This window comes from Cervus elaphus, chromosome 1 (genome assembly GCF_910594005.1).
Source record: "Cervus elaphus chromosome 1, mCerEla1.1, whole genome shotgun sequence".
Classification (NCBI taxonomy): Eukaryota; Metazoa; Chordata; class Mammalia; order Artiodactyla; family Cervidae; genus Cervus; species Cervus elaphus.
This window is the reverse complement of record NC_057815.1, coordinates 65,686,497-65,705,567: the sequence shown is the minus strand read 5'-3', so window position 1 is coordinate 65,705,567 and position 19,071 is coordinate 65,686,497.

The following is a 19,071-nucleotide window of genomic DNA, read 5'->3' as shown; positions in this document are numbered from 1 at the left end:
GAGAGTAAAAAAACTTTAGGGTTGCCTGAAACTTGAGTGGGGAGCAGCGATGAACATGTAAACCCAGGGAGTTTTTAAAACAGTGAAATTATTCTGTATGATAATAATGGGTACTTGACATTAAACATTTATTTGTCAAAACCCGTGGAATGGACAAGAGTGAACCCTAATGTAAACTATGAAATTTGGTTGATAATGATGTGTCCATACTGGTTCATCAGTTGTAACAAATGTACCATTTTGATGGTGGTGGTGATAGTGGGGAGACTTTGGGGCAGGGCTGGGCAGGTGTGAAGTGTGGGAATTCTGTATTTTCCAGCCAGTTTTGCTGTGAATCTAAAGCTACTCTAAAAAGTAAAGTCTATTAATTTTGAAAAGCAAAACCACATGTTAATAGAGCTGTATCAAAGAAGTCAGGATTGATATTTTAAAACATCAAAATTACAAAACTGTCTTAGGGTCATCCTCCACTTGATTTCTGCGGCTTCTCTGGGCATACTTAGACACAGAATAGATGCTTACCTAGTGCTTGCTGGAACAGCAAATCACTCAATAAGCTTTCTATGGCATAATTTTATGATTTGAGATTTTATCTTTGGTAGCTTCTTCCCGTTATAATAACTACTTATTCAGTGGCCTTTTTCTGGCAATTAAATATGTAAAAGAAATATAATCTCCTGATGACTAAAGCATACAGCTTAGTCCTCACAGTGTGGCATTTAGCATCCTCAGAGCAGTCTGAGAGGCAGAAGCAGCACTGTCTTGTGTGACCTAGGTCTCAGAAGTACCACACCATTGTTTCTACCATAGTCTTGCCATTAAAAGTGAGCTTTCTATGGAAAACAGGATGGAGGGGCCTCAAAAAATTAAAAATAGAACTACCATATGACCCAGCAGTTCCACTTCAGGGTATTGATATTGAAAAGATATATGCATCTCCATGTTCACTGCAACATTATTTACAGTAGCCAAGGTTAGGAGATAACCTTCCTGAGTCTACTGATGGACAAATGAATAAAGAAAATGTGAGCTATAACCACACCCTGGAATATTAGTCAGCCATTTTTAAAAAATGAAATCTTGCCATCTGGGACATGAATGGACCTTGAGGATCTCACTTATATGTGGAATCTTTAAAAAACAATAACAACAACAACAAAAGTTATGGATACAATGGAACAATTTGGTGATTGCCAGAGGCATGCAAGATATGGGAGGTGGGTGAAATGAGTTAATGGGGTCAAAAGGTACAAAATAAGTTTCCAGTTAAAAAATAAGTCATGGGGATATAATATGAAAAAAAAAAATGTAACTCTTTATGGTGATGGATGTTAACTAGATATTATGATCACTTTTGCAATATATACAATTGAATCATTATGTTACACACCTGAAACTAACAATGTTATATGTCAATTAAACTTCAGTACAAAAAAAGCAAAAGAAAAAATTTTGAATTGCATCTTGTACCCAGAAAAGAAAGTAACATACCTCTACTTCTCTCCTGAACTTAAGAGGAGGGGAATTAAACTCCATCTTCTAAAACAGCAAAGAATTTCTATGCATATCTTTAAACTATTGTGCATGCCTGTCTGACTCTTTGTGACCCCATGAACCAGGCTTCTCTGTCCGTGGGATTCTCCAGACAAGAATACTGGAGTGGGTTGCTATTTTCTTCTCCAGGGGATCTTCCCAACCCAGGCATCAAACTCAGGTCTCCTGCTTGGCAGGCAGATTCTTTACCACTACGCCACCTTGGAAGCCCAGAAGGCAATAGAGTGACACCTTTATAAAGTGCTAAAAAAAGAAACTGTCAACTCAGCATTCTATACACAGTGAAAATGTCTCAACAATGAAAATTAAATACTTTTTCACATAAATGCAGGTTAAGAGAATTCATTACCATTAGACTTGGATTACAAAAATATTACAGAAAGTTCTTCAGGAAGATGGAGTGTGATATCAGAGAAGCTTGGATCTACATAAAGAAATGTAGATCTCTGTAAGTGGTTAAAATGTCGGCAAGGTCTGGCCTTGTTTGGACAATAATTCCTACTGCTTTCCACTTTACTTGGAAGGACCACACAGCTTTGGAAGCCGAAACAGATGAGTGTGCTAATAGTCTCCAAACAGGTAAATGCATCTTTGATTGGGTAGGATCTCTTCTCTGTGACCCAGGGAACCTTTGGCATGGTAATTATAAAACCTCACTAGGGACTTGAATTCTCTTGGAATGATGGCGTCACTGAAATCATACCCCTTCCAAGAAGTCTCATCAAAGAATTAGAAGTTTCAGTAATGGCAGATCCCTAGGTGAAGCAGAAATAATATAGAAAACAATAGGAAAACTTCCCCCCCAATCTATGATATCTCAAGAGAGAAAAGAGAATATAGCCATGAAATGAAAACAAGATCCTTCTTTTAAAAGTAATAACAGAAGAGAATAACTTCTGGAATTTTAATTTTTTTAGTCCATAAAATAATTGTAAGATAAACTTGAGAAAATCTCCCAAAAAGTAAAACAAAAAGAAATGGAAAATGTGACAGGACATATAAAGTTAGAAAAAGCAATTAAGAATGCCCAATATCCGTCTAATAGGAGTTTTAAAAAGAAAGAAGAGATTAAGTGAGGCAGAGAATATTATCAAATAAATAGCACAAGAAACTGTCCATCGCTAAAGGACATGAATTTTTAGGCTGAAAGGACCCACCAAGTGACCAATGGTTGAAAACAGATTCCTACACAAGCATATCACCATGAAATATCAAAACCCTTAGAGCATGAAGATTCTAAAAGATTCCAAAAGAAAAATAAATTCACATACAAAGAATAAGGAGCCATATTGACATCCCTCAAAAGCAACATAGGAAGCTAAAAGACAGTGGTGAAATTATGAGAGAAAATTATTTTCAACTTAGAAATACAAACCTAGCCAAATTATTAATCAAATGTAATGGTCCTGTAAACATGTTCAGATATGCATGGGTCTCAAAAAATATTCCTACCTTGCACCCATTCTCAGGAAGCTACTTGAGGAAGTGCTCCATTAAAACAAGGAAATAAGATAAAGAAAGTCAGAGAATTCAAAAAGCGGGGGAGCTGGCCCAATAGATACACAAAGGCATATCGCAGGACAAAGCTCTATAGAACAACAGCTAGTCCAGATTCATGCAGGAGGACAGAAGGTATATTAGCTTTTTCTATGTAATAAAACCTCTAAACCTCAGGGGTTTACAACAATATTTTTCATGTTCATGGCTCTGCATATTGGCTAGGGTTCAATCAATACAGCTGTGCTCAGGTGGGCTTACCTCTAGATTGAGGTTTAGGTTCAAATCTTCTCCCCATGTTTTCTCGTTCTCCTTGAACCAACAGCTATCCAAACCATGTCCTTTTCATGATGGTTTGCGAAAACTCAAGAAGCAAGCCACATTACACAAGCACGTTGAACTTTTCTGTTCCCCTCATGTCTATTAAAATTTGTGAGCTAAAGCAAGTCACAGGGCCAAGCTCAACATCAATGGGACAGGAAAAGATATTCCTCCTACTTTGCGAAAGATACTGCAAAGTCACATGGCAAAAGCAGAGGTGTATAATTCTCTAACTGGAAGGAAGTGAGGGACTGGGAACAGTAATCCAGTCTGCCCCAGAAAGCTCCAGGAGAGAGCTCTCCAGGAAAAATAATAATAATAATAATGGGATTGATAGAAGACTTGACATGTCTGACTGTGTGGAAAAGAGGATCTCCAAGAATTTGACAGTTTCTTAGGAGAGTGATAGTGATAGAGGCTTAGGAAGCTAAGCAAAAGAAAAACAGGTTATTATTGGGATTTCCCTGATGGTTCAGTGGCTAAGGTTTTGTACTTCCAGGGCAGGGGGCCCAGATTCCATCCCTGTAGATCTCACATGCACAACTAAGAGTTCACATGCAGCAGCTAAGATCCTGCATGTTGTAATGAAGAGCGAAGGTCCTGCATGCTGCAACTAACACCCAGAACAGCCAAATAAATAAAAATAAAATTTTTTTAAGTAGGCAATTATTACTTCTTGGAAAAGCGAAAATTCATACAAGGAAATTAATCATGGTACATATTTTATGCATACATAACAGATAAAAAGTTTAACCAGATGTTGACATAACTAAAATTTGTGTGCAAATGCATTTTTTTCAACTACAGTTTTTCATGTACTTCAAGATACATATGTTATAAAAACTGGAATCTGAAAATCTGAAATCAAGATCCTTCAAAATCACTACCAGCCAGGGAATGGTTGTGACATAGATGTTATTGCCATGTGCAAACATGGTAGCTGTTTCTAGTGGCATGACTGGATAGCTGCCACTCCTGGAGATTTCAGTCCACACAGCATGTCAGTATTATCTGAGGAAAGAATGTAAGTCCGAGTTTTCATTTATACTTTCTGGAAAAATCAAGAAAGCGCCAATATCAGAACTTGCAGAATGAAATGTCAATGGTTTGGAAGAAAATTACTGATGATTGTAGATCCCTCTCTTTAAAAATCCTATATCACCAATACTCTTGAATTTTCAGAGTATAATATTGTGTTAAAGTAATTGCATGTGGGCATTGACATATTTAAAGCAAAAAATGATTCAAGAAATGGGACTCTGACATAAAGAAGTGTTAGAAATACTTAAGCCAATTATTTTCTTATATTTTTCTTTTTATTGCTCGCAAGCACCAAAGTATATAATAAATTATACATCTAAAATGTAAAAGATCTCTTTCAATAAACATAAAAATTCTAAGGGGTAAGAAAACATTGTGGTTATTTTGGTTATTCTTTTTCTTTTTAGTGGTATATAAAGGTGTAACTTACAGTCAGTGGTGTCCTAGATTCCGTGAAATATGCCATATTGGAATGTTAGAGAGAGACTGGGGCCTTCGGTGGTGTAAGTTATAATTATTCATAGTAGGAAGCCAGTAGTCTAAAATCAAGACATCACAGAGTAAACATTATACTGGAAGAATGCATTGTCTGAGATAAAATCCCAGCTCTGGCATTTACTAACCATGTGACTTTATGTAATTACCGAATCCCTCTGTGACTCAATTTTTCTCATCTCTAAAATAGGAATAGAAATAGTGCCTACCATATAAGGTGATTATAAGGATTAGACAGTGCATGCAAAGCACTTAGGATCCAGCCCGACCCATTGCAAATGTTAGCTAAAATTGTTATTTATCTAAATGTATGGAGATCAATACCAAAAGATACAGCTAAAATGATTTAGACAGTGGGTTCTGGGTTCTGAGACTAGAAGTGGGGAGAGAAGAGAAGTTTTTCATTGTGTCTTGATTGGTTTTTAATTCTGTACTTTTAATTTGATTAAAATTTTTTTCTTTGTTTCAGTTTTTATAAAATAATTATTAAGAATACACATGTAAGTCGGTCACAGACCTAAATGTAAAATACAAAACTATATAACTCATAGAAGATAACATAGGAGAAAACTGAGGTGATCTGGAGTTTGGCAGTGACTATTTTTGTTTGTTTGATTGATTTTGGCCATTCTGTGCCACTTGCAGCATCTTAGTTCCCCAACCAGGGATTGAACATGGGCCCCTGAGTGAAAGTGCTGAGTCCTTACCACTGAGCCACCAGGGAGCTCTCAAATGACTTTTGGATACAACACCAAAAGCACAATCCATGAAAAAAAAGAGGAAGGTAGACTTCATTAAAATTAGAAACTTATGCTCTGCAAAAGAATGGAAGAACAAGCCACAGCCTGGGAGAAAATATTTGCAAAACACATATCTGACCAGTATTTAAAATATGCAAATAACCCTTAATAATAATTTTTTAAAGCCTCATTTTAAAATAGGCAAAGGGTCTGAACAGACATCTCACCAAAGATGATGTATCAAATATCAAACACATGAAAAAATGCTCAACATCATGTTACTAGAGAATTGCAAAGTAAAACCATGAGTTACCACTACCCATGTACCAGAGTGACTAAAATCCCAAACACGGACACACCAACTCTCTAAGACATGCAGGGTACCTAATACTTCCTGCTGCCTAGATTCTGTCTGCATTTTATCATAACCATAGTGGACTGGTGTAATGTCTCATGGCATGCTAAGGTAATCAAAGTCTCTGTGGACTGAACTGTGGCCCAGAGGCAAAGTTAAGGTGGTCCTGAAGCAAAATGGTGAAGAGGTACTTCTGCCCTTGCCAGGTTGAAACTACTCTTCGCCTTCTTAGCTTATTGAAATAGGGGAAAAACATTTACAAGTTAATAACTTGTTTACAGGTGACAGAGGCTTTATTGCTAGGCTCTTTGCTCTAGTAAAGAAATCATACCTGGGACAGCAGTACAACTGGAGTCATCACGTGTCTTAACAGTTCAGTAACCCACTGTCAAGCGAGTTAGGTAGGAAGTAGGTAAGTAACAGAGATCACCACCTATGAATTTTCAGGTCTTGGATGGTTACTGAGTCTTGCATTTCCCCCAACAATGCATCATTACTTTTTGTTTATAGTTTTGATAGGAAGCCCCTTCTTTTTAATATTTATTTATTTGGTTGCCTAAGGTCTTAGTTGTGGCACATGGAATTTTTGTGGTGGTGTGAGGACTCTGTAGCTGTGGTGCGAGGGCACAGTAAGTTCAGTGTGTAGGCTTAGTTGCTGCATGGCATGTAAGATCTTAGATCTGTGACGAGGGATGGAGCTCACATCTCCTGCATTGCAAGGCAGATTCTTAACCACTGGACCATCAGGGAAGTCCGCCAACCCTTTCAACCATAATAGCCATATTTTTTAAAAAAATAGCCATATTCCCTGAACTAGAGAGACATATTCTACCAACTTCTGTCCTTAGTCTATACACCCTGGAACTAGAGAAATCATGGGGCTTAAGGGCTTTACAGACTGAACAGATGGTGAAGTAAATGAGAATCAAGTCAATTTACCACTTGTCTCCACTCTGCACGGTAGGCCAGGGTGCCAACTACAGTCCCAAATAGCATTACAGCCAGCGTCAACAATCCCAGTGTCACAGTTTTTCTATTCATTTCCTAAGGCTGCCCTAATAAAGTAACACAAGCTCAGTGACTTAAAACAACAGAAATTTATTCTCCCACAGTTCTGGAGGACAGAAGTCCAAAGTCAAAGTGTCGGGAGGGCTGGTTCCTTCTGAGGCTCTGAGGGGCGTCTATTCCATGCCTCTCTCCTAGCTTCTGGGGGTCACCAGCAGTCCCTGATATTCCTGGGCTCACAGTTGCATCACTCCAACCTCTGCCTCCATCCTCACATGGTGTCCTCTCTGTGTGTCTCCAGAAGGACATCAGTCCTACAGATGTCCTCTTCCTAAAAGGACATCAGTCATTGAATTAGGGCCCACACTAATTCTATACGACCTCATCTTAACTTGATTACGTCTGGAAAGAACATATTTCCAAATAAAGTCACCTATTCCGAAGGTACCTGGGTGAAGTCTTCAACATACCTTTTTGGTGTGTTTTTTTTTTTTTTTTAAGGAAAACTGTCTTTTACTGAATTGTCAGTCTTTGGGGGTTTTTTAATTTTTATTTATTTATTTGGCTGTGTCACGTCTTCTTTGTGGCAGGCAGGATCATCCTTGAGTCCAGTGGGATCTTTTGATGAAGCACATGGACTCTCCAGCTGTGGTGCCCGGGCTCAGTAGTGGCAGCACACAGGTGGGCTTAGTCCCTCTGCAGAATGCATGGTCTTACTTCCCCAACCAGGAATTGAACCCGAGTCCCCTGTGTTGCAAGGCAGATTCTTTACTACTGGACCACCAGGGAAGTCCCACGGTACATCTTTTTACCAGACATAGTTCAACCCATAATTTACCCGGAGAAATGATTACAGGTCCCACTAGGGAAATCTACAGGAATATACAGACAGATATTTATACATCTCACCTAAGCATATTTGCTTTCATTTCATCCAAGGGACTCTAAGGCTGTGAACTAACCCAGGCCTGGAAACTGGGTAAGAGATCATAACTCTCCATCTTGTCTTAAGCTGTCCCTCTGTTCACCAGTTCCACAGGACTTTTGGCTTTACAAATCAGAATATTAGTGAACTACCCATATTCTTTGGTCCTATATGTAGTGTCTCCCTCGAGCATCACAGGCCTGCAGAACCAGTTGTTGCAGCACTTTCCAAAGATGCCAACACTCTCTCATAAATGTATTTCTCAATACCTTGGTGAAGAGAATATTATCTGGGCCCTCCAGGGGATGGAATTGGGGGTAGATAACTTATAAACCTAGAAGGAGAGGATTATAAACCAACATTCCCGTCTCCCAAAGTGTTTGAATTCTTTCTTCTTCACTATATCAAAAGATTCCCAATTTCATTTAACTTCATCAGTGAATCCAGGTGTCAGTCAACCAACTAAAAAAAAAAAAAAAACACTACAACACCACAATTAAATCCATTATACATCCACCAGGATGGAAAATATTAAAAAAGACTAAGACTATCTGACTTTCAAGAGTATGTGGGAAAAAAAAAAAAAAGTATGTGGTGCAACTGGGATTCTCATACACTATCAGTAAAAGTATAAAATGGCACAACTCCTTTAGGAAAAGCTTTGGCAGTTTCTTAGAAAACTAAATATACATCTACCCTATGACTCAACATTTCCATTTCAAGAGGAATGAAAAAATAGATCCACCAAAAAAAAACTGTACATAAATATTCATAGCAACATGATTGATAATAGTCCCAGACTATAAATAACCTATATGTCCATCAAAAGAGAATGGCTATACACAGTGCAGTATTATATTAGTTGGCTGCTGCTGTGTAACAAATAACCCCACCACTTAGCAGCTCAAAATAACATTCATTTCAGCTCACAAGTCTGTATTTCAAAGTCTGGCACAGTTCTCATCTGCCAGAATGTGGCTGGACTATCATTGGCTTTGGATTTCAGGGTGTCAGCTGAGTTGCATTCCTTTCGGGGGGCTCTGAGGAAGAATGCACTCTCAAGATTATTCAGGTTCTTACTGAATTCAGATTCTTGGGACTGAAGGACTGAGGTCCTGTTTTCTTACTGGCTGTCCGCTGGAAATCACTCTCAGCCCCTAGAGATCACTCACATTCTTTGCTATATGGTCCCTCCATCCATAAATGAAGAATCTTCCTCCTGTTATTAAGGGTCTCTCATGCTTCAAATCTCTCTGACTTCACTGTTTAAGACTTCTTGACCCAAGTGTAAAAGGTTCATGTCATTAGGTCAGATCCATCCATATAATCTCCCTTTTAAGAGTCAAATGTGCTGGGACTTCTCTGGTGGCCCAGTGGTTAAGAATCTGCTGAGCAATGCAGGCGATATGCGTTGGATCCCTGGCTGGGGAACTAAGATCCCACGTGCTGTGAAACAGCTAAGCACAAGTGCTGCATACAGTGAACCACACACGCGGCAGCCCGTGTGCCACGACTGGAGTCCATGTGCTGAAACGAAAGATCCCCCATGCCACAACTAAGACCCGACACAGCCAGACAACTCAATGTAAATATTTTTTAAGAAAAGGAAAGTAGGACATTCCTGGTGGTCCAGTGGTAAAGAACCTGCCTACCAATGCAGGGGACACAGGGTCGATCCCTGGTCCTGTGACATTCCACGTGCTGTGGGGCAACTAACCCACACACCACAACTACTGAAGTCACGGCTCTCTAGAGCCTGCACTCTACAACGAGAGGCCACCACGAGGAGAAACCCACTCACCGTGACTGAAGAGGCGCCTCTGCTCACTGCAACTAGAGAGAAGCCCACACAAAGCAACAAAGACCAAGTGCAGTCAAAAATAAATAAATAGCTTTTTTAAAAAAGTCAAATGTAAAAAAAAAAAGTCAAATGTGCTCTATGACAACCTAATCTTGGGGGTGCTATCGCATCATCTTCACCATACTAGAGACTGTACCAGGAGGCAGGAATCTTGGGAGACATCTTAGAATTCTACTTACACAGGAATTACACTACTCAGCAATGAACTGTCGATACACACAATGTGGATGAATCTCAAAAATACTATGCTGAGTAGAAGAAGATTTACACAAAGAGTACTCAGAGGAATTCAAGAACAGGCAACATTAATCTATAGTGGGAAAGAATCAGAAGAGTGACTGCCTCTGAGGGAGTGGGCTTGGGGTTGATTGGAAAGAGGCATGAAGTTTTCTGTGATGATGGTAAGGGATTGGGCTACACAGATGGATGCATGGGTCAAGCTCATTGAATGGTACACTTAGCTTTATGCATTTCATTATGTATGAAAATTTTATCAGAAAAATTAACAATATTTTATCTACTTAATGACATGCATGCTGAAGTGTTAAGGGCCAAATGTACAAATGTCTGTAACTTACTGTGAATGTATCAGAAAAATACAACAGATTGACAGATGGATAGAAGAATGGAGAGATGGGTGGACAGGTGATGTAATAAGATGTTGCTGCTGCTGCTGCTAAGTCACTTCAGTCGTGTCCGACTCTGTGCGACCCCATAGACGGCAGCCCACCAGGCTCCCCTGTCCCTGGGATTCTCCAGGCAAGAATACTGGAGTGGGTTGCCATTTCCTTCTCCAAATAAGATGTTAGACTCTAAGAAAAGATAAACTCATCTTTAAAAAAAGAAAAAAGGCAATTAGAGCTCCCAGCTGTTATAATCAGCCCATGGAATCCAGGCTCTCTGGTAAGTGCACTCATATTGGTCAGTTCAGCCTAATCTTAAATTAGGTTCACCCTTGGTCCTGTACTCTCAGAATCCATTCCTACATATATTCGCCAGATTTTATTGAAAAATCTTTAAATTCTTTTGGTGGGAAGGACTTCTTCCCACTAAATTTGACCTCATATGTGACTCTGATGCATGTCGGATCTGATTCTGATCATGAGTGTGGAGACAGTTAAGTCAGTGGGATGGGGCATGAGGAGACTTGGCTTCCTCTTACACATGATTCCCCACAGGGAAGTCTACATAGTCTTCAAACAAGTCAAATGATCCCATTAGACAGGGAGAGGGTGCTATAGTCTCTGGCTATCTTCAGCGGGAAGTTGGGGTTGTAACAGAGATCACTAGCTGCCTGCTGTGGCAGACGGCTTCGGACATGACTCCCTGAGATCCCTGCCTCCTGATGCTCAGGCCCTTGGGTAATCCCCACTCCTCACGTGTGAGCAGTAACTTGCTTCTTAGGAAGAGAAATGGCCAAAGTGACAGTATGTCATTTCCAAGGGTAGGTTCTAAAAGGCTGGCTTCAGTCTTGCTGGCATTTCTCTGACTCTTACATGTTTGCCCGATGGAGAGGCTCACATGGCAAGGAAACAAGGGCAACTTCTGGCCAACACAAGTAAGGCCTCAGCTCTTCAGACCAGCATCCCTGGAGGAAATGGGTCCTGGTGACAACCATGTGAGTGAGCCTGGGAGAAATCATTCCTTAGTCAAATCTTCATTTGAGATTGCGAATCTGGCACTTAGATTGCAGCCGTGGAGGTGGCTCTGAAGCTGAAGACTCAGGTAAGCCATGCCCAGATCCCTGACCCACAGGAACTGTGACTTAATAAGTGTGTGTTGTTTTAAGCTAATAAGTTTGGCGTGATTTTTTAGGCAGCAATGGATAACTAATACAGTTGCCTAATACCCATTCTATCCTTACTTCTCAGCAATAAAGACTCTATTTTTATTTGTAATACTAATATACATAGCTAATATCATGCCTTTCCTAAATTCTCAGTAAGTATGATGTGACCATATGGCTGAGTTCAGGCAGAAAAGAAGCAGAAGTTTTGCATGGAACTTCTGGAAGGTTCCTTATAGGGAGATATCTCACTGAGAGATGTACTTTTTGCTTTCCTTCTTCCTCATTTTTTTTTTTTTTTAAGAACAGCAGCCACTCATAATCCTGGGCAGGGGGATGTCTGGTATTTCTGTGGCTAGCAGAGTGCTCTTGGGGTTTTTCTGTTTGGTTTGTTGTTCTTTATCAATGAATTAATTTTTTGGTTGTGCTGGTCTTTGTTGCTTAGTGGGCTTTCTCTAGTTGCTGCAAGTGGGGGCTACTCTTCGTTGCTGTGCATGGGCTCTAGGCATGCAAGCTTCAGTAGTTGTGGCACACAGGCTTAGTTGCTCCACAGCATATGGATTCTTCCCGGACCAGGAATCAAACCCATGTCCCCTGCAATGACAGGTGAATTTTTTACCACTGTACCACCAGGGAAGTCCCTTCTTCCTCATTCTTGCTGCCTAGAAAGTGGATGTGATGACTGGAACTCCAGCAGCTATCTTAGAACATTTGAGGTTAGAAATCACACTCTAGGAAACAGAAAGGAAGGAGGAATATGAGTCCCTCATGCCCACTGAGCAACCACACCAGCAATGGCCCCACTGCACCTAGAACTAGATCTTGCTGCAACCCCATTTCCCCTGGAGAGGATTCTTATGGTCGCTGAGTCCTCAGTTCCTTAGCTACAGACTCTTTAGCTAAGTCTATGATCAATGTACAAGACTGGCTGAGCACAGTCAGGTGTCTGTAATCTGGTTTTTATTTATTTATTTTTAACTGAAGGATAATTGCTTTACAGAATTTTGTTGGTTTCTGTCAAACATCAACATGAATCAGCAATAGGTATACATATGTCCCCTCCTCTTGAACTTCCCTTTCATCTCCCTTCCCATCCCACCCCTCTACGTTGTTACAGAGACCCTGTTTGAGTTCCCATTGCTTATCTATGCAATCTTGTTTTCAAGGGAAGTTCAAAGAGTAAGTATCTGGGATCTATTAGGTGGGGAATTCCCCTAACTTAGACCGTGGCTTCAGAAGCTGGATATGGGGGAAAAAGGCCAACTCTTTCCTACTGTCAGGACAGGGTGCCTAGAAGAACTGGGAGAATCATACTTCTCTAATTCCTCCGTGTGCTGTCACTTCAGTTGTGTTCAACTCTGCAACCCCATGAGCTGTAGCCCACCAGGCTCCTCTGTCCATGGGATTCTCCAGGCAAGAATACTAGAGTGGGTTGCCATGTCCTTCTCCAGAGGATATTCCTGATCCAGAGATTGAACCCGCATCTCTTATGTCTCCTGCACTGGCAAGTGGGTTCTTTACCACTAACCCCACCTAGGAAGCCCAATTCCCCTAGATCTTCCCAAATATTCCCATTTCATCTGTCAGTCACTGTTTCCTAATCAAATGCATTCACTCTAGAGTGTGGCAGAAAACTTGAGTATGGCCAATCTGCAGGTCACGTGATTATCCTGCTGTGGCAGCCTCAGACTGCTGGCCACAGAAGAAGCTTCCTTATGAATTAGAATCATCCTGCTGTTCTTCATCTGTTTGTCTTCTCTCTCTCTCTCTCTCTTTTTAAATAATTTCATTTATTTATTTTTGGCTCTGCTGGGTCTTTGTTGCTGCTCGGGCTCTCTCTAGTTGCAGTGAGTGAGGGCTAATCTTCATTGCAGCGCACAGGCTTCTCATTGCAATGGCTTCTCTTGTTGTGGAGCATGGGCTCCAGAGCACAGGCTCAATAGTTGTGCCTCACAGGCTTACTTGCTCTGAGGCAGGTGGGATCTTCCCAGATCAAAGACCGAACCCTTGTCAACCGAACCCATGTCTCCTGAAGTGGCAGGTGGATTATTTACCACTGAGCCACTGGAGAAGACCCACTTGTCCTCTTAAAGCACCTTTTCGGTTGCCAAATACCATTTTTTAAATTTAATCCTCTGAAGTTGCAACCATAGGGCAATGGGGAAAGTTGAGATTAAGTTCTAAGAGAAAACATGCAGTAGTTTTCCCAGCTACTTCATTAATACCTAACAAGGACATCTCATTTCCAGGCTCAAAGTGGAGGGATTTCTCACTGCATCCCGCTCTGTATCAAACAAGGCTGGTTCCAGTTTTTAGGGTCTGCCGTTGGCCTCACTGCATACCTTATATCAATTGTTTTATTTGAATCTCTTTGTTTGGAAATGACAGAAATCCAACTTGAAATAGATTAAACATAAAGAAGACTGTATTGGATAACAAAATTCAATAAAAGGCTGAACAACTAATTTGCAAAAAAAAGTAAGGATGTCTCCAGAATAACTGGAACTAAGCTCTTAAATTCTAACATGAGCCTCAATAGCTTTTGTCTCAACTTTTTATTTATTCTCTCTTCACTGCAACCACTTTCCTTCCCTTCATGGGCGAATATGGCTGGAAACATTCCCTGAGCTTTATATCTATAGCGTTCATCATTCAAAAGAGAACGACTTAGGATTTCCTGGTGGCACAGTGAATAGGAATCCCCCTGCCAGTGCAGGGGACACGGGTTCAATCTCTGGTCCGGAAAGATTACACATGCCGCGGAATAACTAAGCCCATGTGCCACAACTACTGAGCCCTCACTCTAGAGCCTGCAAGCCACAATTACTGAGCCCACATGCTGCAGATACTGAAGCCTGAGTGCCAAGAACCTGTGCTCCACAAGAGAAGCCACTGCAATGAGAAGCCCGTACACCACAACTAGAGAGTAACCTCTGCTCACCACGACTAGAGAAAAACCTTCGTGCAGCAACAAAGACCCAGTGCAACTAAAAATAAATAAATAAGCAAAAAAAAAATTTTTTTTTTAAAGAGAATGACTTGTTTCTCGATTCAAATAAGAAAAAATGATGAGAAAGGGTTTTATTGACCCATCTTCAAACAGGTAACCACACCTAGGATGTGGTTATGGCTGAGGGTTATGGCTGAGGGTAGGACTGTATGAGAACAATGGTTCCTTGGGTAGCCTTGTGGATAGAGGAGACAGGTCCCACGAGAAGAGTCATGCTGGGCTGACCACACCACAGATGACCACTATGGCAGTCCTCAGGCAGGTCCCTTCCCACATGCAAAAGTTTGAATAAGTTTGGCAAGGTATGGCATGTTTGATAAAATCAAACCCTTTTCTTCCCCCTTCCCTTTTTTAAAAAAAGAACCAACTCAGCTCAGCCTCTATGTGTCATTTTCTTGCCTAGACAACTAAGACATTTTAAGAAGAACCTCCCCATAAATAAGTGCCTTTGTGCCCACCAAATCAGAAGATCCCTAAAGAAAGCATCTAAGGGGATTCCCTAATAGTTCAGTAGTTAAGACTTGCTTCCACTGCAGGGGGTGCAGGTTTGATCCCTGGTCATGGAACTAAGGTCCTGCATGCTGCATGGCACAACCAAATAAATAAAAAAAATTTTTTTAAGTCTATCTGAAAAAAAACAAAGCATCCAAGATTAACTTATCCCCATGTGTCTCTCTAGTGCCCTCTGTTTCCATGGTAGATCAGATACTTGAGAAATATTTGTAGAACTGAGTTAAGATCTTTTCTCATTCTTCAGAGATCTCTGAAGGCTAAACATTTTGGATGTTTAGGATCCCTGGAAAGGCCTAATGCTAGAAGTTACAAATAAAAATGGAAATTAATAAAAGACTGGGTAGCCCATGGTACTAGTGAGAAAAAATAAATAGTCAATAAGGGAAAGGTTGTCCCCATTACAGAGAGATGAACAAGAAACTACAGGTTTTCTTTTTTTTTGTTTGGTTTTTTTTTGGCGGCGGGGCCGGGGGCGGGTGGCGGGGGGCGGGGGGGTGGCAGGGAGGGGGCATGTTGCTTGGCTTGTGGGATCTTAGTTCCCCGACCAGGGGTGGAACCCAGGCCATTTCTGTTAAAGTGCCAAGTCCTAACCACTGAACTGCCAGGGAATTCTCAAGACTATAGGTCAGGTCCTGATAGACAGATTGGGAATATACAGTTAATATGTTTGCCTCCAACCTTCCCTGGACCAGAATTTATAGCAGGAGAGAACAGCAATTTGGAAGAAGGTTACTAATGGAGTTGATATTGATAAATGCTAGTGAAAGGAGTTCTAAGGTCCTTAAGCAGGACCAAAAATGTACTAACTTTTCACTAATAGATAAGCTCCGTCCCTTACTAGAAGGTAGACATGGAGGTCTGATCAAGCTTGGCTTCCAGTCACAGTTGTTCAGCAATGACACTGAGGCATTGCTTCAGAGGGTGAGCAGATGCGTGTCTAAGGTAGGAGGAGCCAGCGCTCTGTGCTCTCCCCCTAGAGGAGAGAAGGACTGACAGGAGTGCACTGTTGAATTAGCCTGCTGCCCACACTCTGAGCCCCGCAGTGCCTTGCTCAGAGTTCTGACGGAAGGTCAAGATCTGTGTTCGCTTGTAGAAGTAGCCTGGGAGTTCTCCAAATGACCACAGGCAGCAAGAGTTCTCCAGGGCATGGGTCGTTTCTGCTCTGCTCTCAAGGTAATTCCACTGTCCAAGCTCACAGAACTGGGATCAGAGCAGCAGAGAAGACAGTCCCCACTGTACCCTCTGATCAGGTTCCTTTTTGCATGCAGCTCTCTCTGTGGAGGGAATCCCCCATCACAACACATGCCCACTGTTTTCACTTTTCCTCCAGGACCCCTCACTAGGCATCAGTTGCCTCACCGGCAAAAAATTAAGGGATCCCGGCTAACTCCGCAGCGCCCTGGTGTCTTCTGAAATCTCAAAGGTAGAGGTGATGCTGTGGTGCAAAGACAGGGGTCCATGTCTGGATTACATGTCTAGGTATCAGGTGTAACAGATCAGAGATCAACCAGAGTGTGGTCTGGGTCTATCAGTCACGGGCCTTAGTCACTTGGTGAGAGAGAGAAGGGATGGTGGTGGTGAGGCTAACTTATTTAATGTTTACTGTGTGCCAGGCACTATTCAAATACTTCAGATATTTTAATTCATTTAATCATTAAAGTAAACCAGGTTATAAATGAGAAAGGTAAGGCACAGAGAGGCTGAGTAACTCACCCTGTCATCCAGCTGGAAAGTGGCAGCGCCAGAGCTGGAACCCAGTGATCAGGCTTCAGAATCCATCATCAGTTATGGAAGTGAAGACATGCTCAGCAAGGAGGCTTTGTGGGGGGGTTGCTGGGACAATGTTTTCATTTCAGAGCATTTTTATTTCCCCAAGAGAGCACGCATTGGGGGGAGCGGAGTCTCAGTTAGGATGAGCGTCCACATCAGATCACAACCACTAGCCTCTCTGGTTTGAGGCCCTTGCAGAGCCCAGCCTGTCTCCTTCTTTTATGCTGAGTTCTCAGAAAGCCCTCGTGGATGTCCCCATATCTCACACACACACAGCCTGGCCTCCAAAGTCGCCCCACATACACCATCTGAAACACCTGAACCCAACAACAGGCAGGATTCAAACATTTTCTTGGACTTCACCTCAGGGTCAGTGCCACTCTCAGCACAAACAGCTCCTTGCAGAGAGAGGAGCCTCCAACTCCAGAGTCCTGAGTCTGGAGAAGGGCAGCTTCTGCCCAGTTAAGCCAGCAACAGGCACGTTACCACAAAACTTCCAATCATCACAGCCATTTCTTTGATTCCCTGTAAAGATGTCAAGCATTTGTGGATTATACTGGTCAGAGCTCTTGGCTGTGTCAGAAGCCCAACTTAAATCGGTTTAGAGGGGAAAAGGAACTTAATGGCTCCATGACCAAAGTGTAGACATGACAGGGATGGATCATGGAAACGGAGACAGATGGAACCAGGGCCTCACATCCCTGCTGGTCCCTGCACACAAGCCCCAGTTGCCCCTTTACTTCCGCTTGTGAAGGGGATATGGCCCCTTGAAAATTCCTCAGATGAGGAATTCTCCCAAGCAGAAGGCTGGCCCAGAGGGAGGGAGTTTCCTGTCCTTGGGGAGTGAGGGGATGAAGAAGGGAGGGTGATCCCTTTTCAAAGAGTGGGGAGTGGGAGTCCAGGATGGGATTCCTTCCCTGGACACAAGGCAGGATTCCCCAACACAAAGAGTTCAGCCTCGCCTTCAGGAATCATTCAACGAACAGATATGGGAAGACCTCCGATAGTACTGTGATGTGCTAGCCACTGTGGGAGGGAGGGCTCCAGAGACAGTGATCAACATGAAGACACAGTTCTGCCCTACACTGTACTGCAAATGCTTCAACAAGGTGAGTAACCAAGAGAAGGAGGTACACCCAACCTCGTCTAGGGGTATAAGGGAAGGCTTCCAGGAAGCAGTGACATCTAAGTTGAGACCTAATGACAAACAAGTGTCTCCCAGATTTCAGCTTTTTTTTTTTTTTTGGTGAGGGTAAGGGAGGGGGAGGGGTATGTGGTAGAGAGGAGACTGGAATGAACATTCCAACCACAGACAACAACTCTGAGCTAAAAGATCAATGTGTGAGGGCTGCAAAGAAAACCACGGTGAGGGGGAAGCAGGCTGCAGCACTGGCATGGAGGACCTTGTGGGCCAGAGTGAGAGCTTGGATTTGATCCTGAGGACAGTGGAGAGCCACGGGAGTTCTAAGGAAGAGAGCAGTGGCACTGTCTGATTTCTGATTCTGAGATCCTTTGGTTCCCTGGGTCAAGGTGCACCTCCCACATGGGTGGAGAGAACATTCTGAGTCAGTTTTAGTTTAGACCTCCTAAAAAGTAATTAGAGAAAACACCTCAAGCCCCCTACAAGCAGTAGTTACAGAAATGGGGGATAGGTGTTAAACAAAGAATGAGTGGCCGGGGAAGTGGATGATGAGGGTGGGCATGCTCCCCACTGTGTAACTAAGCTAGGGGGGAGGGAACTAGGGAGCCCTTCTTTCATTCCCCTAGGACTCTGGCTGGTACCGAGGGGTTGCCACTTCCTTGCCTTCTTGCTGGGTCTCCACTTTTTCATTGGCAGGATCTGCCAACACTGGGTGCAGGAGGCTAGGGGCTGGGTGAGGAAGCTGCTAGATTCTCCTCAGGTGAGCTGCAGGGGTTGAAGAGTTCTCTGTTCTGTTCTCCTGGGAAGAATTCTGTATCCTGTGGCCCCACAGTGTGGAGGCCAATGGCTAAGTCCGTGGAGCACACTGTGGCCAGGTCCAGACTGAATCTAGGTGGTTTTCCTGAAAAAGAAAAAGGCCTCTGGAGGAGGGGGTAGCAGCTGAGAGTGAAGGGGTTGTTTGGTTACTGCCCGGTCTTGACCTTCAACACACACGCACACACATGTACCCACATACACACATACTCTGTGCCCAGGGTTCTGGGAACCAGAGGTTCAC